The 24,255-nt window shown below is 34.9% G+C and overlaps 1 protein-coding gene and 1 long non-coding RNA gene across 5 annotated transcripts in view; one reads left to right on the top strand and one right to left on the bottom strand.

Moving 5' to 3' along the window:
- The window catches only part of LUZP2 (leucine zipper protein 2), a 478,379-nt gene that overhangs the window by 36,616 nt on the left and 417,508 nt on the right, over positions 1-24,255 (top strand). The window lies entirely within an intron of this gene.
- LOC141374737 (uncharacterized) lies at positions 3,709-23,110 on the bottom strand. Its single transcript, XR_012381859.1, has 4 exons — positions 23,000-23,110; positions 16,205-16,300; positions 9,099-9,248; positions 3,709-4,455 (listed from the first exon to the last, which is right to left on the bottom strand). It is a non-coding gene; the product is annotated as an uncharacterized lncRNA (long non-coding RNA).

Genomic DNA, 24,255 nt, shown 5'->3' with positions numbered 1-24,255 from the left:
AATATGCTGGGTCAGTGAGGAGAATATGAAAGTTCTGGCCTTCAATATTGTTTCATTGAAATTAATTCTTTATCAAGTTAGGGGATCAAACAAAGTTACATTTCATCCTTTTCTGATGTTTCCATATCATGATCCCAAAATCATTGAACATTTGACCCTCTATAGTCGACAGTTTAGAAGAAGGCTTATGACGAAGCCTAGGATCATAAGAGGTACAGTGAAAGTGTCCTTGAAAAGACGTCAGCCTTCTTCCCTTGCCTTTGCTAAATTTTGTTAGTAGTCAGTAGTTTTTATATAGGGACTTCACTGAATGAAAACCTCTGCTGTAGTGAAAGGGACACAACTCTTACCAATTCAAATTCCCTCTGATTTTCTGATTTGGCATTGCTGTGTGATGATGATGATGATCTCAGAATGATGTAAATGTGGAATTCGAGAGAACCGTCGTGGTAAGTGAGCTGCTCTAGTCCTCAGACATACTCAGTCTCTCTTCAGTAACTCAACAACTGTTCTTATTTTTTATTTTTATTGCTGATTTGAAGTGGCTCAAATTTAAAGAGATACAGGTGGGTCCAAGAGCTGCTAAACTGTTTTCCAGAGTGGTGGTAGCATTTTACATCACACCAATTGAGTAAAAATGCTAAAATTGGTGGGCAAATGAGGACAACAGAAAAAACATGGATAAAACATGTAAAAAATACAAGATTTAAAGTAGAAGGCCTTCTAGAAGTTGGTTATAAAATTGTTGCAAAATAATTGGTAGGCAGAATATAACATATGTACACAGAGAGAAACATGCTGAAATTATGTAATTCAGTCACTACATAATTTAAGAATGTTCATTACCTGTCACTGAGGTCAGGAAAACTTGCTTTCAGGACTTCCCAGAGATAGTAGTGTACAACAGAGTTAATAGGATTTTCTTCAAATCCTAAAAGTGAATAGAACAGTGAATTGTTCAGGACTATCTTTTTTATGATACCTAAAATTAACAGCACAGATTTGAGGTAAAATTCAGCAATAACACTAGGGCAAGGAAAACACTTCTTATACTTGATAAAAACAATTCGCAAAAGAAAAAATTAACTCACCTGATCAAAATTTACAGCTTTTGATCTGCAAAAGACGCTGTCAAGACCAACAAAAAAAGCTACAGGCGAGGAGAAAATATTTGCAACTCGCATATCTGAAAAGGGGATAGTATCTAGAAATAACTCTCAAAACTCAACAGTAACAAAATGAATTCTCTAATGGGAAAATGGGCAAAGACATAAACAGACAATTCACCAATGAAGATATACAGATGGGAAATAAGCACATGAAAGACGTTCAACATCATTATTCATCAAGTAAATGCAAGCTAACACCACGATGTGATCCCATTATATACTTATCAGAATGGATAAAGTAAAACAGAATGTCAACATCAAACATTGGCAAGGATGTAGAGAAGCTGGATCACTTATATATTGCTGGTGTGAATGTGAAGTGCTACAGCCACTGTGGAAAAACAGTTTGGCAGTTCTTGAAAATACTAAACATGCAACTATCAGCTACAATATATGTAAGCCAGCAAATGAACTCTTGGGCATAGTGAAGAGAAATGAAAACTTAGGTCCACACAAAAGCCTGTATAGTTTCATTTACAGCAATTTTATTTGTAATAGTCCAAAACTGAAACAGTCCTCAGGAAGTGAATGACTACACAAATCCTGTTATGTCCATATCACAGAATACAGCAAAATAAAGGAAAGTACTACAGATCGATTTGATGACTTGGTTTAATCTCTAGGGAATTATATGGGTTGCAATAAGTCAATCCTCAAAGTTCACATACTGTATAATACCATTCTTATAACACTCTTGAAATGACAAAATTGTAGAGGAGGAAAACTATTAATGGTTTCCAGGTGTCAGGTATGGGGTAAGAGTAGGTAGATGGATGAATAGATGGTAACAGTGGGTTTTTGTAGTGATGGAAATGTTCTGTATTCTGGACTACATCGTTGTCAGTATCTTGGTTTTGTCGTTGTGCTATAGTTTTGCAAAATGTTACCATCGGAGGAAATGGGGTGGGGTGGGTGGGAAAGAAAACAGGAGATCTCTGTTTTTTCTAACTACTTGTATAATTAGAGCAGAAATGTGGTGGAAGAAAGTTGCATAGTAGATGTTACACGTTAGGTTTCTCCAGTCCCGCCTAACTGAAGAATATATTTTAGTATTATTTCCCTCTAGAATTGTGTCAGTGTTATTCCAATTTCCTGGTTTTGATAACAACTCCTAGCAACAGAAATAGTCTTCTCTTAGTAATTTTCCTTAACCCAACTTTCTGTTTTTAACTTAAGTATGTTGATTTTGAAAGAAACTTACTGCTTATAAAAGAAAACAAATTTAACTCACCAATATGCAAAAGGAAACCATAGAAATGAATACATAATGATTCTATGTTTTTTAAATGTATACTTGTATTACTTAAAATCTTCACAGCTTAATCATGTGTACTGCATTTGGGGAAATACTGCGTGGCAATATTAAATTATTTTTAAAATCCTTTAGTTCTAAGGTTATCTTACAAATATTTTCTACATGCTCATTTCTAGAGGGCATAGAGTGGGATTATCTGATATTTCTAATTACGTGATAGTTTTGATACTACTGTGTCTTTGTACAAATATGACTGTGACCCAGAGTTGATGTCCAGGCAGAGGAAGCAACTTGGGCAAAATGTTGGCTCTCATTTCTGGGAGCAAAATTAAGTTCATATGACTGTAGCTTTAGGAACATGCTGTCATAGGTGGGATCAGATTGGAGGTCCTTTAATGTGATGCAGATAAATTAGGACTTAGGTTAATGCTAGTGAAACCAAGAAAAGATAAAAATAGATCTGTTGGGATATTGTGATTTTTTTTCTTGCTTTCATCCTATTAAAAGAATATCTCTGCTCTGCAAATTCTCTGGGATGTTATACACACAGACAAATAATCTTCCTAGCAACAAATGTGTACTTAAGAAAGGTCCCTTAGGAAATCTGTATGTTTTTGTGACATATGTTAGTTGAGTGTAAAGTAAAAACTTGGATTTAGATAGGAAGCAAGTGGTGGGATCCAGGCATGTATGAAAGATGCTTAGAAACTTACAGAGCTTACCTTCTTTACTGTTTAGACTTGCTGTTTTGATATATCTTTACAGACGCTTGCTCTTTCTATCCATCATTTTATGAATCCCCAAACGAAAATAGCATACATAGTTCCAAATACCGAAGGACCAGTGTAATGTTTTTTTCACTTAAAAATGTGTCCTTTTCCTCCCTCCCTCCTCCTGTCTTTCCCCCTTTTCCTGCTTCCTTTCCCTCTTTGTGTCTTTTTGACGTCTTCCCCCCCCCTTTTTTTCCATAAAGGATACACATTGTTTTAAGGGAAATATCCATCATGGTTCCTGAGTTGGTCTGTATCCCTTCATGCTTCCAAAAGAATCATCCTATGAAGTGCTTCACTCCCTGCAGGGCTCCAAAGCTAACAAATCAGTTAGCACCAATTAATCGGTTGCATAATTTAAGACACCAGGAAAAAAGACAAAAACAATGAATAAAGGAGGAGGTCAAACTTTGGTTTGAAGATGCAATTTTAATCCCCGTTTCCGCCTTTTGTTTTGTTTAATGCTGAGAGGCAAGTTAAGAGCTATAGACGATTTTTTCACTACTTATTTTGGTCTTCCTGATCTCTAATCACAAAACTATCTTTTTACTTGACTGTGTTCCACGTGACTTTGTTAAAGCATCTCATGTTTAAAGAGCGTTCAGCCAGATTATTTTAATACTTGCTAATGCCTGACAGTATTATAATGTACTAAAAGAAAATCATCACCCTGGGTTTTATTTCTATTTGAGGACCTGTCTTTCTGTGCTAGGATTTACTTTTGATCTTTTTAGGCATACTGAGGTAGAAGTTTTAGGTCCTTTGATGGAAATGGACCAGTCCATCAAAGAGTTTCCTTGTCCCTTTGTGTTCTCCATTAGAATGAAACAATAGTCAGACAGTACATGAAAAAAAACCCCACTGTCCTGGGTGGGATCCTGCACTGTTCTAAGTGGTCTTCCACGTGGCACTGGCCACTATTTGACCATGGAGATGGTGCTCCCAGAGGCTTTTGCCCATTAACCTCCATTGGGAAGGGGGTTCAGATGCTTTTTATTATCTTTATTGGAATAGAAACAGTTGGTAACCCCAATTGTAACTCTCTTATCACATTTGGGATTCTGGGAGTCAAGTTTCTCTCTCTCTCTCTCTCTCTCCTTCTCTCTGTCTGTCTTCTTTCTTTTTTAGAAACATTGAAAGAAACTGGAGTAACTGCCAAAGAGGCTCTGAGCAATATATTCTGAAGATAATGCTTTTCTCCTTCCTCAGTATGGTTTATCTTCTGTAAAAGAGGCACACATGCCTTGGTATTTATACTGTGCTGCAAAAGAACAGACAATAGTTAGAACTACTGAGTGTCTCCATAAGAATATAGATTGTAATGAAATAAAAAAAGTGATTCTAATTAACTATGTATTCAGAAGCATTTTTATTAAAATACGGTAGTTTTTCCAAGCCTCGAGGGTAAAGAGGTAAGAAAAGTCACTTTTTCTCTGACAAGCAGCTGTATTATCTGAATAAGGTTTTGGGCATTTCCAGGCTATTGCAGTGTAATGCTAACTGCAGTGTGGGAGTCTTCCTTTACTTTTGTTCTCTCTCTCTCCCTCTGTGTGTGTGTCTTCCTGTCTCACATGCAACACAATTTGTAATTTATTGGCCTCTTCTGGAAATTTCTGTATTTTCAGTGCCTTTATTCAGTTTCCTCCCTTCCCTCCTAAACACAAACCCCACTTAATCCAGCCTTGAGAAAATAAGACCTTACACTGAGCCTGCTCTTCTTTTCTTACAAATTGGGTCACTCTACAGTCTGCTTCTGGGTCATCGCCTTATTTCTTTGCAAATGCTTCACTCCTCTTTAGAGCTTTAAAAATTTCTCAGAGAAGTCTTAAAAAAATCTTTCAAACATAAAGCTCAGAATACAAATAGAGCTGAATAGAGTACAATTTATAATTGGTTGTGCTAGGGAACTTGGGTTTGTGACCAGACATCAGCATCCTAAGAAGCAGGAAATTGCAAATTCACAGGGCTGGACTTCCGTTTCTTGTTAAATGCCTCTGCAGAGGTCTCTCCAAGAGGCTCTCATTGAAAATATGGCTCAATCTTCTCTTCGTAGTAGGTGTAGGCATTTTGCTTTTGTTGAGGAAGTATAAAAGTTTCCTTTCATGAAAATCTGATGGCTAATTGAAAATGCAAAAGGAAGTAAATGATTCTTTAGAGTCAAAATCATGTTTCTCAGCATGTTTTAGGAACACTAGTTTCAATAAACATTAATAGGCATTAAATGAACAAAATAATTCTCTTGGGAAACCTACCAAGGCAGTTAAACAGGTTTCTTTACTGCGGGAGTTTTCATAATCTTTTATTTATTAATGCACAGGAACCTCTAAGGATATATCGGATACATAGGCAGAAATGACCAAATTAATTTAGCTACCAAAGAACCACACATGGAAGCAGGTTCTTTGAAACATGTCTTAGGAAATGCTGTTGTAAATGCTGATGGCACAAATAAAAATTTTTAAAAGGATGATTGTTAACTGGCGAATCATTTCTTCTCTGGAGGGTAGGTAGTGATGTGACTGAGGGCCAGCTCAGTTCCTTACTAGTACTCAACAGAGAATTCATTTCATTTGCTCCCACCACCTGATCCTTTTCTACAGAGTGACCCTAACAAAGTGTCTTGGAGATTCTGCTCTTTAAAGAAATAACCTAAAGTGTATTGAAGACAACATCCGTCCTTTCACACTCCCTAATAAATTACCTTACATGGCTTTTCTGGTCATGCTCTTCTGGTTGCTGAGAAATACTTGATTATTTGGTAGCATGCTGGGCTACATGAAAATTGAACTTCCAAACATTTTAACTCTTCTTCTTAGATTGTGTACATAACTTCTGTCTGACCATTGTTCAGAGATGTCTGTTCTCACCCTGGGCTCCTGATTGGTCCCTCCTGTCATTTTCTTCCATCATACCATTGTTCATACTCCACATCACAGAACTCATTTCAGTTTGTGATTATCTAATAGTTCGTTGATGAAATTTTGTAGATTTTTCCATCTCTGGGACAGTAAGTCCTATAAGACAGAGACTGTCCGTTTTGTTCATTATGTCTTTATACACAAGACCTAGCCTAGAAATAGGGATAATTTAGCCATTCAATAATTTGAATGGATGAAAAGATGAATGAATGTATGCAAGCTTTGTCTTTCTCTAGGTGCTCAGTTCATGAGATCAAATCACCGAATTCAACCTTGTAGCAAAAAACTCTTAATTCATTAGCTTTCCAAGGGGGGAACATGAGTACTAATCATAGCCCTTCTGAAAGTGGATGCCGTAAGTTCTGACACCTGAATAAAAAAACAAAACAAACAAACAAACAAAAACTGTAACTAGTGGTTTTTGAGGATCATATTAGAATATAAACATACACAATTAATCATCATTAGGAATATCTATATTCTGCCAATAAATTGCCCTCTTCACACTAAGGTTAACATATTCTTGCTCAAGGTCAGGGATCAAGAAGTGTAAGGCTTTCAACTATTTAAATTATAAAAAAAAATCATTTTGCTCAAGATCACTGGTAGTACTCTAGCAGTTCTTATTATAGACTACTAATAAATATCTTCATTTTATCTTGAAAATGTAAATGATCCCCAAACCATTCTGGGCAGAGAAGCCAAATTTGAGGGTTTTGTTTTGTTTTGTTTTGTTTTGTTTTGTTTTTCTGAAAAAAAAAATCAAAACTTTGTGTTTACCTTAGACTATTTTTCTTTTGGAAGTTTTGATTGAAATATCCTAAACGTCTTGTTCTTTTTCTCCCCTCCATTTACTTGTTGCAAATATTAATATTAATATCTTTTTTTTTCATTTAATTCATCCAAAAGTACCCTGATTCTAATACTAAGGCATCTAAAAATTTCCAATGCAGTGCACACAATTATGAATTCACTGAGGAGATTTGCATTATTCTCATCAGTTTGGGGATTCAGGGCAAGTTAAATGTGTAACTTCAGCATTAGAATATTTCATCTGCCAGTTTCTCTGCTTGACATTTGTAACCGTTGTTAAATCTGCAATTTGATTCTTGATAACGATCATGGATGTGCTAAACACTAGCCTGCTCACCATATGAAATATACACACATGCATATACATATGTATGAAATATAGATAAAATATATATCTTCTATAGGAAAAACAAATACTCTTTTGATTTCACATTCTTATGTAGCTAATGCCCCCATTTTACAACTGTCTACAAAATACTTCTAAAAATATCCCTATTTGATTTTTGTGTGTATGTATCCCTTTGTACCATAGTCTAGTCAAATAGTCCTCCAGTTGATGGACAGTTGGGTTGTTTATTCTCTTCTGCGCTGAATATACTTGTGTCTACATCAGTTCATATTTTTACCAGAATAACTTTGGGACACATTTTTGGGATGTGATTTAGGATCAAATTTTGCTTCCCCCCCAATATTCAAAAAATACGGTTAAACTTTTTTTTCAATATATTTAAGGTCTATTTGCATTTCTTTTAATATACACTCTCAGTTCAAAACCCCTGCCCATTTTTCTATGGGGTTGTTAATCCTAGTTTTCTTAAAACATAATAAATACTTATGTACATTGATAGATAACAGATGATGGGTGATAGATATCAACCTTCTGTTAGCTATACATGTCGCAAGTATCTTTTCAAAGTTACCAAATTTTTTGCCATCTAAAAAGTGGTCTCCTTTTCTCTCTTAATAGGTTTCTTCCACTTTCACTTTTATATTTTAATATGCTCCTCATAAGTAGAGCTAGATTTTTTTTTTTAAGATTTATTTATTTGACAGAGAGAGAGCACAAGCAGAGGGAACAGCAGAGGGAGAGGGAGAAGCAGGCCCCCAGCTGAGCAAGGACCCCGATGCGGGGCTCGATCCCAGGACCCTGGGATCATGACTTGAGCTGAAGGCAGCAGCTTAACCGGCTGAGCCACCCAGGTGCCCCTAGAGCTAGAGTTTTAATATATCAATCAGCTTATGTCACACTGTTGCTTCAGTCCTCCAGCTGAATATACTGATATACTGATATTGGCCACACCAAGCATTTTTCTTTTCTGAGGCCTTTGCATGTGTCATGTTAATTCCGTTCTTTAAAATGCCTGCTGCTTCTCATCATTTAAGACTTAATGGACATGACTCCTCCCCAGAGAGACTGTCCCTGACCTTTCATCTAACATTTACATTCTTCCCGTCCTTTGTTCTTGAACACAGTGCCCTTTGTTTATTGTCTTTGTTGCACTGTTTACTGAAAATAGATTGTTGATGAATTTGTTTACTGTATTGTCTTCCTATTCTCTAAAGTATAATCTCTGTTTCAATTTTATTTGTTCACAGCTAATTTAGCTCTTGGAACCATTCTAGATATATACTAAATACTCAGCAAGTATTTACTATATTAATTAGCAAATAGGTCCTCTGTTTGGTAACAGATTTTAGGTAGATAGGAAACTAGGAAGTAAAAACCTGTTTTCAAAGGTACTTACGCTAATTATTTGTCAATAAGATACGTGCTGTCATTTAAATAAACTTCTAATTCATCAAAGTAAAATATTTATAGAGAAATAGTGAAAATATTATTAGCCAAAAGGGGAGCCTTGCTATATTGAAATATATTTATAATTTCTAAATATGATTCATACTTGAAGGATAAAGATACTTTTTATTTGAATACCTTCTGTCCTTCTGTAATTAAGGCCCTTATTATTTAAGTTACACTGAAATAGTTATTTTTCTACACATTTCTCTACTCTTACTTGCCCTTGAGATCCTGCTCATCCCCAAAGAACCATCTCAGATGTCACATACAACACAAATCCTGTCTCCCACTTCCATCCCTTGCCCAGTTACAAAGAAAGCACGACAACTAGTATATCCTCCTTTTGCTGTATTTGATTGTATTTGCTATACTTACATGTTTGCTTCCATAGTGATTTTCCCTGACATGGTATGAACTGCTTGGAAGGCAATGATGAGAGGGTGGATGCTGGCATATCAAGCTCTTCAAGTGTAATAACGTATTTCCTATAGTTTGGATATGAAAACTGTAGCACATGATTCTATTCTGAAATGACAATATTAGAGTCCTAATTATATAGCTATCTTAGATCATCTAACAATGCCTTTGCATTTTCCCACTATGATTATATTAAATTCTCAGATAAAATTATATAATAAAACCTTCTTGTAAGAAATAACATCAGACCAGAATTGGATAAACAAAGAGGGAGATAGTTCTGTTAAAATTCCTCATGCTTAATAAAATTAGATTCCCTGAGGCCAATATTTTCTACAATTTGTTCTATATATCTAACCTGAAAAACATTAATAATACCCTCCTAAAAAGATAAAAGTGTGTATATACTAGTTTTCAGTTTAAAATTCCAGAGTTCATGGGGCACCTGGGTGGCTCAGTCATTAAGCATCTGCCTTCAGCTCAGGTCATGATCCCAGAGTCCTGGGATCGAGCCCCGCATCGGGCTCCCTGCTCCGCAGGAAGCCTGCTTCTCCCTCTCCCACTCCCCCTGCTTGTGTTCCTGCTCTTGCCATCTCTCTTTCTGTCAAATAAATAAATAAAATCTTAAAAAAAATTAAATAAAATTCCAGAGTTCATATTGTACGTGTGTATATACAGAAAATGTGGAATCACTGATTTTCTCCTGCATACGGAATTCCATGGATCCTTTCCTTCCTATTTCACACCAAAGTCAGGCTCTTCCCCCATGTCTTCGCCAGGTTGCTAATTGTGTTTTAAGAAGTTTCATTCAATTCTGCATGTGGGAGATGCCATCTATTTTTTACTTCTTTGGCATTTGTCAGCCATTCAGAAGTGTTTGATCTTTTTTTCTTTTTGATGAATCGTTATTTCCTAGTCGTTCAACTCTCCTTATACTGCTTTGAAATTGATATTTTCATATTCATATATTTATTTGCCCAAATAATGCTTGCCTAGTTGTTTTATCCTAAGTTTCACTTAAAACAAAGCCTCCAAGGTCCTAAATCATTTTATTTGCCTTTCAAACTGTCTTCTCTGTTCTCTGATGTGCTTTCGAAAGGATATGCCTGGAATTTAAAATATTTTGGTCTTCTGATAAAAAATATATGAACATAGGGTGCCTGAGTGGCTCAGTTGGTTAAGCCACTGCCTTCGGCCCAGGTCATGATCCTGGAGTCCGGGGATCGAGTTCCGCATCGGGCTCCAGTCCCGCATCGGACTCCCTGCTGAGCAGGGAGTCTGCTTCTCCCTCTGACCCTGCCCCCTCTCATGCTCTCTCTATCTCATTCTCTCTCTCAAATAAATAAATAAATAAAATATTTTAAAAAATATATATGAACATAAAATTTGTTCTTGCTGATTTCTGTTACATATTCCATTTAATTCTTCCCTCCTTTATGCTCTCAGGGCCCCTTGGCAGGTACCTGTTTTATTTTTTATAAACAATCATCATTTGTTTCTTTTTGAGTTTTGGAGCTGCCACTTACTAGCTGTTTGTAGCAACTTACTTAAATTATCTCATTCTTTTTGTGCACATATATAAAATTCAGCATAATGTCGACCTTGCCATGTATGAGGATTATAGGAAATACTCAGTGTATTGCACATAGGCATTTAATATATTTGCATCCCTCCTCCGTACCTCCTCAGTTTGTACTCTGTATCTTTCTGCTCTGTTAAATTTTGTAAAAATCACAAGGATTAAAAAGATTACCAGGACAGTAATCATTCCTTACTCTCCTTTTAAAAGCATGAACCTATTTAAATAAAATACAGTGAATAAAATTCTAAATCTACGTCAACTCTATGGAATTAAAAAGGAAATTTCTTTCCCCTGTCATTTTCTGGTTTTGAATACATTTCTCCAGATCTTTACAGTATGTTAATGCAGGCTTGTGTTAGAGTTTTAAGGTGTTTTCATCAAGTTTATGTTTATTTTTTTTTTTTCTGGTGTCAGAACGTCTTTCCTTTTTAAGGCTGAATAATATTCCATTGTATGTATGTGCCACATTATGTTTATGTGTTTGTCTGTTGATAAACACTTCTCTTTTTTTTTCCAAATTAAAAATGTTGCTATAAACACAAGTGTGCAATATTCTATTTCCTATTTTCAATTTGGGGGGAGAGGGTATATACAATATACAGTAGTGCAACTGCTGATCATATGATAATTCTGTTTTTCATCTTTTGAAGAATCAGCATACTATTGTTCACAATGGCCACACCATTTTACTTTCCTATGAACAGTGTATAGGTTTCCACTATTTCCACATCCTTGTCAATATGTGCTATTTTCTGCTTATTTTGCAGTAGCCCTCCTAATGGGTGTGAGGCCTTGTCTTCTTAGTTTTGATTTTCATATCCCTAATGATTGGTGATGTTGAACATATTGTGTTTGTCATTTGTATATTATTTTGTCATATCCAATAAATTATTGCCAAAGCCAATTCATGACACTATTTCCCTATATTTTCTGATAAGTGTTTCATAGTTTTGAAATCCAGAAGTAGGAGTTTTTCAAGTTTGGTCAGATTCAATATTACTTTGGGTCTCTGGGTCTGACTGAGATGCCAAATGTGTATTAGAATAAGTTTTTCTATGGCTGAAAAATAATTATGGTTGATACATTGATTAGGATGGTGTTGTTGAGTTTATAGATTTTATTATATATTATTGACATGATAACAATATTAAGTCTTCCAATTCTTGAATGAGGAATATCTTTTTATTTATTTATATTATCATTATTATTTTCAGCAGTGTTTTGTGCTTTTAATAATACAAATATTTTTCCTCCTTTTCAATTTTGTAGGTCAACTCCTGTTTTCTGTGGTTTATGATTCAATCTCGGTAGATTTTGTTTTTACTTACTTAAAATTTTTTTGTGTGTGTGTAGTGTTATGTTATTGTTTTCATTTGCCTTTCCCTGATCACATACCATGCTGTTTTATCATTTTATATGTTTTTTTTTTCCTTATCTGTATATCTTCTTTGATAAAGTGTCTGTTCATGTCTTTGGCCCATTTTTAATTGGGTTTTGTTTTCTTGTTGTTGCATTTTAGGCATTTTTGTATATTTTAGATGGTGATACTTTATCAGATTTTTTGCAAATCTTTTCTCCCAGTCCATGGCTTGTCTTCTCATTCTCTTACCTTATCTATTTAGAGCAAATGTTCTTTTAGTTTTATTAAAGTCTAGATTGTCAGTTATTTGTTTCATGAATTGAAACTTTTTTTTTACGAATTGAGACTTTTGATGTTCTAAAATGTCAACAATATACCCTTGATCATTTAGATTTTTTTTTCCATGCTGCAACAGTATTCTTATAATTTTGCATTTTACAGTTAGGCCTATGATGTAGTTTTGAGTTTTTGTGAAGACTATTAGGTTGTGTCTAGAGTCAGCTTTTATATGTGGATATCTAGTTGTTCTAGCAGCATTTGTTGAAAAAAATTTGCCCCTTTGTTAAAAATCAGTTGACCAGTGGCGCCTGGGTGGTTAGTTGGTTAAGCGTCCAACTCTTGATTTCAGCTCAGGTCATGATCTTAGGGTTGTGGGATCAAGCCCCAGGTCAGGCTCCCACACTCAGCAGGGAGTCTGCTTAAGATTAAGATCTCCTTCTGCCCCTCCCCTGGCTTGTGCTCTCTCCTCTCTAAATAAATAAATAAAAGCTTTAAGAAAAATCAGTTGACTATTTTTATGTGAGTCTGTTTTTGATCTAGTTGGTTCGGTTGATCTATTTGTTTATTTTTTTCACCAATAACACACTTGTGGCTTTATAGTAATCCTTGAAGTGGGCAAGTGCCCATTCCCCAACCTTGTTATTCTCCTTCAATATTGTGATGGCTCTTGTGTGTTTTTGGTATGCCATAAAAACATCAGAAACAGTTTGTCAATATGCACAAAACAACTTGCTGGGATTTTGATTGGGATTGCTAATCATCAGGTTGAATTTTGGAATAAGTATTTTTTCTTATATTCCACCTCTTGAACACCTAGAGTAAAAAACAAATTAATACACATATGTGTGTATGTATGTGTATGTAATACACTGATCTAACAATAGAACATAAGGATTTTAAAAAGGAAGTGATGGGGCACCTGGGTGGCTCAGTTGGTTAAGCATCCAACACTTGGTTTGGTTCAGGTCGTGATCTCAGGGTTGTAAGATTGAGCCCCATTGGGTTCCACACTTAGCTGGGAGTCTGCTTCCCCTCTCTCTCTGCCCCTCACCCCACTTGTACACACTGTCTCTCAAACAATGAATAAATCTTTTAAAAGAGATAAATAGTCTTGATATAGAAGGTAATTGAATACTAAATGTTTCTGAACTTCCTACAGATGTAGGAAAGATAAGGAAACCACCTATAAATCTCTTAGCATAATTACGAAAAAGAGGGACATAGTCTCTCAAAAGACAATTTTTATATTATTAAAAACAAAACTTCTAATATAGGACCGTCTTTAACGGTTTTGAACAATTTCATGGACAGTGTCATCTAGAAAGTATTAATAATGAAGATGGAGATTGACAATGAAGATTATTGAAAGTCTTACAAATTGAATTTCTAAACCTCCTGCCCCCCATTAGAGATTTCCTACCAGAAATATATATGAGCAGGAAATTTGCTTATTTATAGTTTATTTATACAAAGATCTTTAAAATGAGTTAATATGTTGACTTACACAATACTACCAATCTAAATATAATCAAACATTTGAATGACATGATGATGGACTGAATAAATGCTTGCTGTTGAGTAATTAAATGCAGATCTACATTCTAAAATTCAATCAGGAGTTGTTAAAAGACCCATTGCCTACATATGAAAAAGTTTTCATCCCATAATTATTTAGTTCTGATATTCTAAGTTCATTCCTTGGATTGTATTTCTAAGACAATCCTGAAATAGTCTAATGAACTAAACCCAAGGTTTTTGTATTAAAATGCATGTGCTATATTTAAATACACATTAATACAAATCAAAGATTACTTTTTGGTAGATGGAGTATCACTAATAAAGAGACCTTTTTTAAGTAGTTTTGCATTACTTCTGAAGCAAAATGTGTTAAATTTTGTCAAGTATATTCTAGAAGTTAAGTTTCACTCATTGAAGTTAAAATGGAAAAACTTTTACAAATTTTTTCCAATACTTTCTACAGACACCAGTTATCATGATATTTTAATGCAATGGAGTCTGAATACTGCCTGTGACAAGAACTACCAAAAAATGGAGTTTTATCCTTAAATAAATAATCTACCTTTTATTATAAGTACATATTTTACTACCTTGATTTAATTTAAAAATTTTAAGTAGACCAAACTGTGTCAACTAGCAGAAATACGGTGTGGAACTACTTGTGTGGTGTTTTTTCTCAAGTAATTACTTATAACCAGCTAGTTTGTTTTGTAGTCACTTCTCTAAAAAAGGAAAAAGGAGGACTGGTACATTTCCTCTATGTGCTCAAAAAGTTACACACCCAAAAATATAAATAGGCAATATGTAGATGAAGATGAAATTAAACATGAATATATACATACCACAGTTATAATCTACCTTGTGCAAATAAGCAGAATAAGGAGACCAGTTTCAATTATCAAGCTGGCAGAAGTAAGAGTTAATAATGGACAAATGGATATCCACATGTGTAAGAATGAAGTTGGACTCTTCACATCATATTCAATAAATAACTCAAAATGGTTAAATAGATGTAAGCATACGTGTTAAAAGTATAAAATTCTAAAAGGTGAACATAGGGGTACATCTTCACAATCTTAAATTAGGCAGTGGTTTCTTAGATATGATACAAAAAGCACAAGCAAGAGTGAATGGTAGGTAATGAGCACAGACCTTTTTGGAGGTGATGCCCACAGCCAGTTGCTTTAGAAAAGATCACCCCTTAAGGCATAACAAAGGGGAGAAGTAAATCCAGAGGAATTAATCTTTGTTTTTTGTATGACATTTACCAAAGTGATAGTTATGCCATTACTGAATGTTAAATATCAATTTGAAGAATATCCCTTTGTGTGAAAAAATGCTAGTCATGGCTATTATGAAGAATGTGTATAGATAGAGGTAGCGGGGATAGACCCTCAATTTTCATAGTCAGTGAAACAAAATATGGACAAATGCTGGGACAAAGCCCTTACATGGATGTTACCTATGATTATACTAGATAACTTCGGGCGGTATGCTAGATTGCTAATTTACTAATGAAAGATAGTCACTTTCATTCATAAAAATAGTCCATTCCTTTGAATGGCTATGCAACTTAACAATTTAGCTGTTGCGCAGATTTGTGGTAAAGATGAATGCAAATGACTGTATTTAGCAGTGAAACTCTGGAAGTATATCCTCAGCTAGGCTTGCCCAATATCATGTTTTTTTCTTTTGTTTTGAGTAAGAGAGGGAATCTTTAGGGCCTGTCTGTGACAGGAAAGTAGGAAAGTCGGGCATTACATAAATATTATGTAAGTGAACAATCAACTATTGGAAAAGTTTGGGGAGAGAGTTGACTTATTTATTTTTGAATGTACATACATTTAATTACAAGTGAGTTGATTGCAGTGGTTGGATTAAATTTGTATAGAAGAAAATGGATACTTTAGGGAGAATCAGAAAATGTCTTATTTAAAATATGTGGAATGAATTTATAAAAGGGGTACATTGACTTACTCTAGCTACCCTAACAAGCTCACTGGTGTTTATTTGGGAGAACAACTTGCAGAGCACAGGTAACTTGCAAAAGTACTGTGCCATTCCTGAAAACCTAAATGCACTTTTGTTTTATTCTCAAATTGGTATAACTGTGTTTATATGACCATGTCTTTGGTGAAAGATGTTGCAACATTATTCGAGGCTTCCATGAAAAAAAAAATGGAGGGCTTCTTAACATTTCATTAAAAAAATGGCTATGGACACAGATATACCCAATATAAACTGCAGTATTTTGGGGTAGCCAAATTCAGATATTGTTGAAGTAGAAAATTTTGAATGAGACAAGTTATATGACTAAATACTCACAACTTGGGGCACCTGGGTGGCTCACTCGGTTAAGCGTCTGCCTTCGGCTCAGGTCATGATCCCAAGGTCCTGCCACTCTGCCTCCTTGTGCTCTCTCTGTCAAATAAATAAATAAAATCTTTAAAAAAATTTTAAAAAGTGCTCACAACTTTAGCTAAAAACATTTAAAAGTTCATGTTGCTGTTTATGATAGTTTTGGCATATCGGCCTAAAGGTCCAGTAAAAATAATAAAGAATCAAAGTGCTGTTTAGAATGGAGGAATAAGAATGGATCACCATGTTTTAGGCTAGAAAAATGCTATTGGTAAATATAGGAAGGAGAAAACCCACCCTTTCTTTGAAATGTCTGACTTCTAAAAGTGTGTCCTCTGATAATTAAAAAAAAAAATCTTCATACTGTTCAAAAATTTTATTTTATTTTATTTTTTTAAAGATTTTATTTATTTATTTGAGAGAAAGAATGAGAGACAGAGAGCACGAGAGGGAAGAGGGTCAGAGGGAGAAGCAGACTCCCTGCTGAGCAGGGAGCCCGATGTGGGACTCGATCCCGGGACTCCAGGATCATGACCTGAGCCGAAGGCAGTCGCTTAACCAATTGAGCCACCCAGGTGCCCATACTGTTTAAAATTTTTAAATGGCTGGGGATTCCTAAGAACACTTAGGAATCTGTGTCATTGTGTAGAGGAACATGTCAGTCTCATTACAATGACTAGATGTGCTAGCTCTTCTGATAACCAATTACTAATGACGGTGTGCTAGAAATATTTTAAAATAGAACCTGCCTATATTTATGTATTAAAAACATAAACCTAAGGCATATTTGGGGAATAATTTTGAGATTACATTTTGTCTTATTTTTAAAACTACCCTGGTTTATGTATGAAATCAATGTTTACATTATTTCAAATTTGACTAACACAGTTATAAGAGACTGATTTTCTTAGCTGATGGTTGTTAGAACTGCTCCATATAGAGTCTTGCATTCTAGAGTTGCAAGAGTTTTTGGATATGTTGTAGCCAGACTTGAGGTATCTCAGTGTATCCTGGATACCAACACAGCCTGACCACTTCTAGAGGCAAGGAATATATTCCATTATTGAAATGTCTAAATATTATCAAATTAAGTTTTTAATGGATTAAAATTAAAAAGCCCCCCCCCCACAGATGTCTTTTCTTACTTGGTCTACTGCTACATTGAGGCACAAAATAAATATCATGATCCTTATTTTTTTAATTATTTTTTAATATAATGATTTTTTTAATACTTTAAACCTAAATAGAAATTGTTTTATGTGACTTAAATGAAATAGTAAATTGAGAATGGTTATCATTTTATTTGAAATTTTGACTGTAGTCTTTCATGAGACTATTTCAGGATTTCAAAATCAGCTTTGTTGTTACTTAGGATTAGAAAAAAGGTCCCAGTGAATCCTAATTTGCATAATTTAGGAGAATATTCCATTTATAATATTCATATATTATGAAGTATACTATCAGAATCAATGATTAAAAAAAAAAAACATTCAGGTTAAAAAATGGGCCAGGGGGTGCCTGGGTGGCTCAGTTGGTTAAGCACCCGAGTCTTGATTGCTGTTGCAGTTATGATCTGGGCTGTGGGATGGATCCCAGAGTTGAGCTCCTGTACCCAGCAGGAAGATTGTTTCTCTTCCCCTCTCTCTGCCCGTCCCCTCTAAAAATAAATAAGTAAATAAATCTTAAAGAAAAAATGGGCCAGAAATCTTAACAGACACCTCACCAAAGAAGATATACAGATGGCAAATAAATAAATGAAAAGATGTTCCACATCATATGTCATTGGAGGAATGCAAAATAAAACAACAACAAAATCCCACTACACACTTGTTAGAATGGTGTTTGGGCTACCACACCCAATGCTGGGAAGGGTGTGGTGCAATTGGAACTCTCATTTCTTGCTAATGGGAATGCAAAATGGTACAGCCACTTTGGGTGACAGTTTGGTGGCTTCTTGCAAAACTGAACATACTCTTACCATACAGTCTGGCAATTGTATTCCTTAATATTTACCCAAAGGAGTTGAAACTTATGTCCACATAAAACCTTACACATGACTGTTTATAGCAGCATTATTCATAATTGCTAAAACTTGGAAGCAACCAAGATGTCCTTCAGTGGGTGAATAGATAAATAAATAAACTAGTACATCCAGAGAACAGAATCTTATTCAGCGATGAAAAGAAATGAGCTCTTAACTCCTAAAAAGACACAAAGGAACCCTCAATGCATACTACTAAATGAAATAAGCCAATCTGAAAAGTCTACGTGCTGTATGATTCCAACTACATGGCATTCTGTTAAGTCAGAACTATGGAGATAATGTAAAGATCAGTGGTGATCAGTTGTGGGTGGCAAGATATAAGGGCTAAATAGCAGAGGATTTTTTAGGGCAGTGTATGATACCATGATGACGGTACATGTCAGTACACATTTATCCAAACCCATAGAATGTGCAACACCAACAGTTAACCATAATGCAAGCTATGGCCTTTGGCTGATTGTGATGTGGCAGTATAAGTTCATCAATTGTAAAAAAAAAAAGTTACCCCTTAAGGGGGGATATGGATAATTGGGGAGGATGTGCATGTATGGGGGTAAGGATCTATGAGAAATCTATCTACCTTTCCCTTAATTTTGCTCTGAACCTGAAACTGCCCCCCCCAAATAAAGTCTAAGTAAAAAATAAAAATATCTATTTTTACTATACTTTCCTGGGCAGGCCATTCCCCTTAGTGGCAGCATTGCTCTTTGTGAGAAAATATGAGTAAAACTGCCATTCTTATGAGTGTCCTCTCTATCTCTTGGGGCTAGAAAGACCTTGAAAGAATCTCTCTCTAGTTCTGAGAAAGGAAGCCTTTGTGCAGGCCATGCAAGGGATCTGTTTTTTCCTCCTGGCACATTTGCTCTGTAACGCACAGGAAACTTAGAGTTTGATGTTTGCTTTTCTTTGTAAATGTGATGCTAAAGTGCTGATAGCTGAGTTTTAACTCGTATCCAATGTAAGGTGCCAAGAGAGAGTGTGAAAATTGTAATTTAGAAACTGCAAATGTGAAAACTGAAATTGTGTGGGTAGAGACAGTCCTATATTCTTATGAGCTGCTGCTTTTCTTCATCATTCTGTGAATTTATGTATGATACGGTTTTAAATGTATTCTGTGGAGTGCAGTGTAAAGCTGAAGAAAATATTTGTCTTATGTGTTCAGAATGAAGTAATTCTATCAAATGTTCTTTAACATTAATGCCATAAAATATTAGTTATTTTCAAATATACATAGTAAGAGTTAAAGTGGTTTTCTGAAATGTTACTCTGCAAGATTTACATATGATTTTAAATCAATTTAATTTTTATAACCTAATGATAAGAAAATTATTGCATTTCAAGTGTTTTCTTTACTTTCAATGCCTATTATAAATTCTGTTGAAAAAAAATTTAATCTCCAGATCTAACTACTGAGAAAATGTCCAGAATTTTGGTTAAAAAATACTTTTCTAATGAATAATTATTAATGATTGATTAGATGAAACCCAGGTAGAAAGTCTGTGGTTTTGTGGCATAAACCACTAACCTTTGCTGTTCAAAGATTTTTAGTTAAGGACTACTAGCTTAAGAATCTAACAAGTGTGCAACAGGTATATTGAAAAAGGACCACTTCTAAAGTTATTCCTAAAGTTCATCTTTTTTCAGGTCCTACAGTTGGGATGCAAATAATGATACCCCAATTAGAAAACTGGGAGATGCAGTTGTGGTGGTAGCAAATTAGAAAAACATCTTTATGAGATAGTACTAAATTAAGAATGTTTACTAACATCCTGAAGCACAAGCAAAAAAAAAGTCAAGACATTCCTGCAAATGAGAAACTTAGTCACATATCTGGATGTTTTAAAGGAACATGGACATAACCACAGCCTTCAGAAAAGCAATGCAACTATGGCGTTGTAGACACCTGGCAGAGAATAAATGTATCAGGTGGATTCCTGTAGGTTATAGATGACCACAGATCAAATCCAAATGTATAGAACTATGATTTATTATAACAACTTATGATAATCAGACTTTCTTTGAAAGAATATAATTTAAATACACATATGATAAAATATAAATATATAAATATCACAAATAATTTTACAAAGCAAATACAAATGCACTTGATGTGGAGGGTTAAGCAGACACCAAATAATTAAATGTTACATGTCATGATTGACTCAGAACAAAGAAATTGAAAGGAATATAGATAGTGACAAGGTGAGATTTCTAAAAAACACTATGAATGTGTAAAGAAAAATATCATTGACAAAAAAAGGGCAAGACAGCAAGTCAGATTCAACTCTGAGTCCACTTAAAAATAGTGTACGTAGGGCGCCGGGGTGGCTCAGTTGGTTAAGCGACTGCCTTCGGCTCAGGTCATGATCCTGGAGTCCCGGGATCGAGTCCTACATCGGGCTTCCTGCTCAGCAGGGAGTCTGCTTCTCCCTCTGACCCTCTTCCCTCTCGTGCTTTCTATCTCTCATTCTCTCTCTCTCTCAAATAAATAAATAAAATCTTTAAAAAAAAGAGTGTACATAATCTCAAAAATGAGTACTGGCAAGAGAAAGTAAGAAATCTAAGTATAAGGAGGTTTTGAGATAGCAATAAGCCAGCCATGGCAAGAATCCATTAACAGTGACCAATAAAGAAAGACTACAATTGATAACTGGGTCATGAGACAAGAAATAATAACAAAGGTGTGATTGCATGGCCTACGAAGAAGGTAAGAATCAAACAATTAAAACAAAAGTATTGCATTCATGCAGACTAGTGCAGATATAGCTTGAACATCAAACCAGTGTATTGACTGGAGCTGCATAATCATCTTTTGATAATATCAACACTTGTTTTTGGAAAGGTGAAATGGGATGAAACTTCATCGGCAAGTTGAGGAGCTTCAGCCCTGCAGTGGACAAGGTATGTGGCAGCTAGGAACAGGGGTGGGTCTGACAGTTTCCTCTTCCTCTCTGAAATTGGGGAGAATCTTTGGGAAGCTAGGGTAGCAAGTGAGGAAGGTAAAAGGAATATCAAATACAATTCATAAAATATAGTTCCTTTTAAAGGCCAACCAGTTTCTTTCGGTGGAATAAGACAAAATGGACACTTATATTCTAGGACATTGAAAACATTTCATGGAAAATTAATTTATTAAGCATATATTTATCTATACACAGGGACTCTTTTAATTTTGGAGAGACAGAAGTGAACTTAAACGGATACAAATCATACAAAACAAAACAAAACCTGATCTCCTGGATCTTACATGTTAGTATGCCTTTAGTGCTTCTGTTGAAGTTAGGGATAATTTTACGATGTTTTTGGAAAGATTAAGTAGGGCTCTGTCAAAGTTCCTATAATTTCAGTTACTTCATGTCTCCCTTATTTCAGAGTTCCTTCTGTTTCTCTGATTATCAACACAATCATACGGCAATATAGATTTTTCTGGTAGTTATTTGACCTTAACCTCAATTTCAGGGAAACCAACTTTTCTTTGTTAGCACTGGAAAATGGAAGAAGATAAGAGAAAAAATGGTGAGCGTAGGAGAATTAAAAAAACAAAAACAAAAACAACAACTAGTATAATTATAAAGGCAGATAGCTCCAGAGCTCTATAATTTTCATCTCTATTTATTTTACTTATGTGTATTTTATTTCACTTACTATGCATTTTATAACTACACTGTAATTAGAGTTACTCCTGAGGCAGAATAATGATTACATGATATATATCTTCATCTATAAAATGAACTCCATTTTGTCCTCAAAAGAGGAAATGAAAACCTATGGAAGGTAAACTAGCTGCTGGAGTTCAAGTCAAAGCCAAGAAGTTTAGTTATCTTGACATTTGGTCCACTGAACTACCCTCTTTATTTGATTGTCTTTCCTTACAGGGTTTTTTTCCCCCCCATTTTTTATTGTTATGTTAATCACCATACAGTACATCATTAGTTTTTGATGTAGTGTTCCATGATTCATTGTTTGTGCATAACACCCAGTGCTCCACGCAGAACGTGCCCTCTTTAATACCCATCACCAGGCCAACCCATTCTACCACCCTCTCCCCTCTAGAACCCTCAGTTTGTTTTTCAGAGTCCATCGTCTCTGTCTTTCCTTACGTTTTGCTTTAAGATTTGAAAGTGTGTAGGGCTTGAGGTTTGAATATATTATTTTCCTTCTCAAAGACATGTATTCAAGAAAAAAAAAAGCTTTGTGTTCTAGCTGTAAACTCTTTCAATGTACTTTGCAGGTTTTAATATGCAAATATCCAGGTTCTGAAAGTTTTTCTCCTTAAAGAGTAAAACCAGTATCATGTGACATCTTGCCACCAGACTTTAAGATATTAGCCCAAAGTGCATCACTAAGAAGGTAAAGTTTGTTTTTAATACCACTGAAGTAAGGATTTAGACTTGCAAAATAAAGACATCAAAATAGTATTGTAAAAATATAACATTCTGTTTGGACTGTTAAAAGAATGAAAAATAATCTGGGTAGGTCATACAAATAAATCCTTTTTAAGGTGACATTCTCAGGCACACTTTGATGTTGTATATTTTACTCTACTCCTGCATTATTCTTCAGAAAGAGTAGATTTGCATGCCCCATGCCAGAAATCGAGCAAAACAGGATCATTATTCATAACTGGTCAGTCTCACTTATCTAGAAGCTACAGCTGATACAGTGTCTGAGAGGCAACCAGGGCTTTGCTTTTAGGTAACAAGTAGATCAATACTTACATTTGTAACCATCAGAAAAGAAAGTTTCTCAGTTTTTTGAATGATATTTGATCTTTCCAGCTCATAATATTCTCTGAGGATGAGTAATCAAAGGCATTTTTCTCCTTTCGGTTATCATGGATAAAGTTTGTTCATTCTCATGACTTTGTAAACATGTGTATGTGGGATAAATTAGAGCTAATGATCCATAAAAGGATTGGATTCCTCAAAGAACAGCGCACAGATTCTAAGACTACTCAATTTAGTATTCCAAATTCTGGAGATAAGGGTAGACCATTGAATTCATAAAATACTTTTATTACAGTGTGTTCTACCTGTAGAGAGTATGTTAAGGAAAAAAGAAAAGAAAAAAAACAATTAAAGGCATCCCCTGCCGTACACCTGGGATTGTCACTGATATGCAAGTCAAATAAATGACCGTGGAGAAATCTAGATAGAATCATCCTCTGAGCTTTGTGTGCAGGCCTGGCTGATGAGAAATCTTGCTGTATGTGCTGATTCCTTAGAATAGCAGTTATCAAAACAAGAAAAGACCTGAAGACAGTAACTATTTTAAAACTGTCCTCGATGCTTAAAATCCAAAAGAGATTCAAAATAAAGCGTGCAGATAGTGAAGGGAACTAAGAAAATTCTACTCATCATCCCGTGAGCATATATGAGACTTGAAGGTAAATAAGAAAACAAATTCTAGTCTAAGAAAATACATGATGGTTAAGAACAATAAAGTATCTGTTATGATTGCATTCTCGAATAGTTTACTAAAAAAATGGAATGGGAAATATTTTCACATTGTAGTAAAAGATAACTTTATTGAGGCTGCATTTCCAGAATTTTCACCTATTATCAGAATAATAGCTTTAAAGTACAAAACTGATAATCTAGCTGGAAGGAAAGTTTTGATTTCTAAAAATAAACAAGTGGGTGGACAGAATATAAACAGTGCCAACAGGAAAATAAAGCTAATGAGTACTTCAAGTATTTCTTAGAGAAATGTCAAACTAATATTAGATGCTTTTCTACAATATTAAAATCTAGAAGATTCATTACAGTTTTCAAGGTTAAAATTTATTAAACAATAGTTCTTTAGTGAAGTTAGTCATATGTGAAGAAAAGGAAAGATAACTCAGTTTATCAGGAGATACAGCATTAATCAATATGATATCAAAAAATTGCTATATAAATTATCTAAAATGTCCAGTTTCCACAACAGGAATAGAAATAACACAAGGCATGGAAATACATAAGAAGTGTGACCC

The sequence above is a fragment of the Callorhinus ursinus genome, unplaced genomic scaffold, assembly GCF_003265705.2.
Source record: "Callorhinus ursinus isolate GAN/ISIS: 27379988/994484 unplaced genomic scaffold, GSC_fseal_2.0 scaffold21, whole genome shotgun sequence".
Taxonomy (NCBI): Eukaryota; Metazoa; Chordata; class Mammalia; order Carnivora; family Otariidae; genus Callorhinus; species Callorhinus ursinus.
This window is presented reverse-complemented; position numbering and strand designations above follow the sequence as displayed.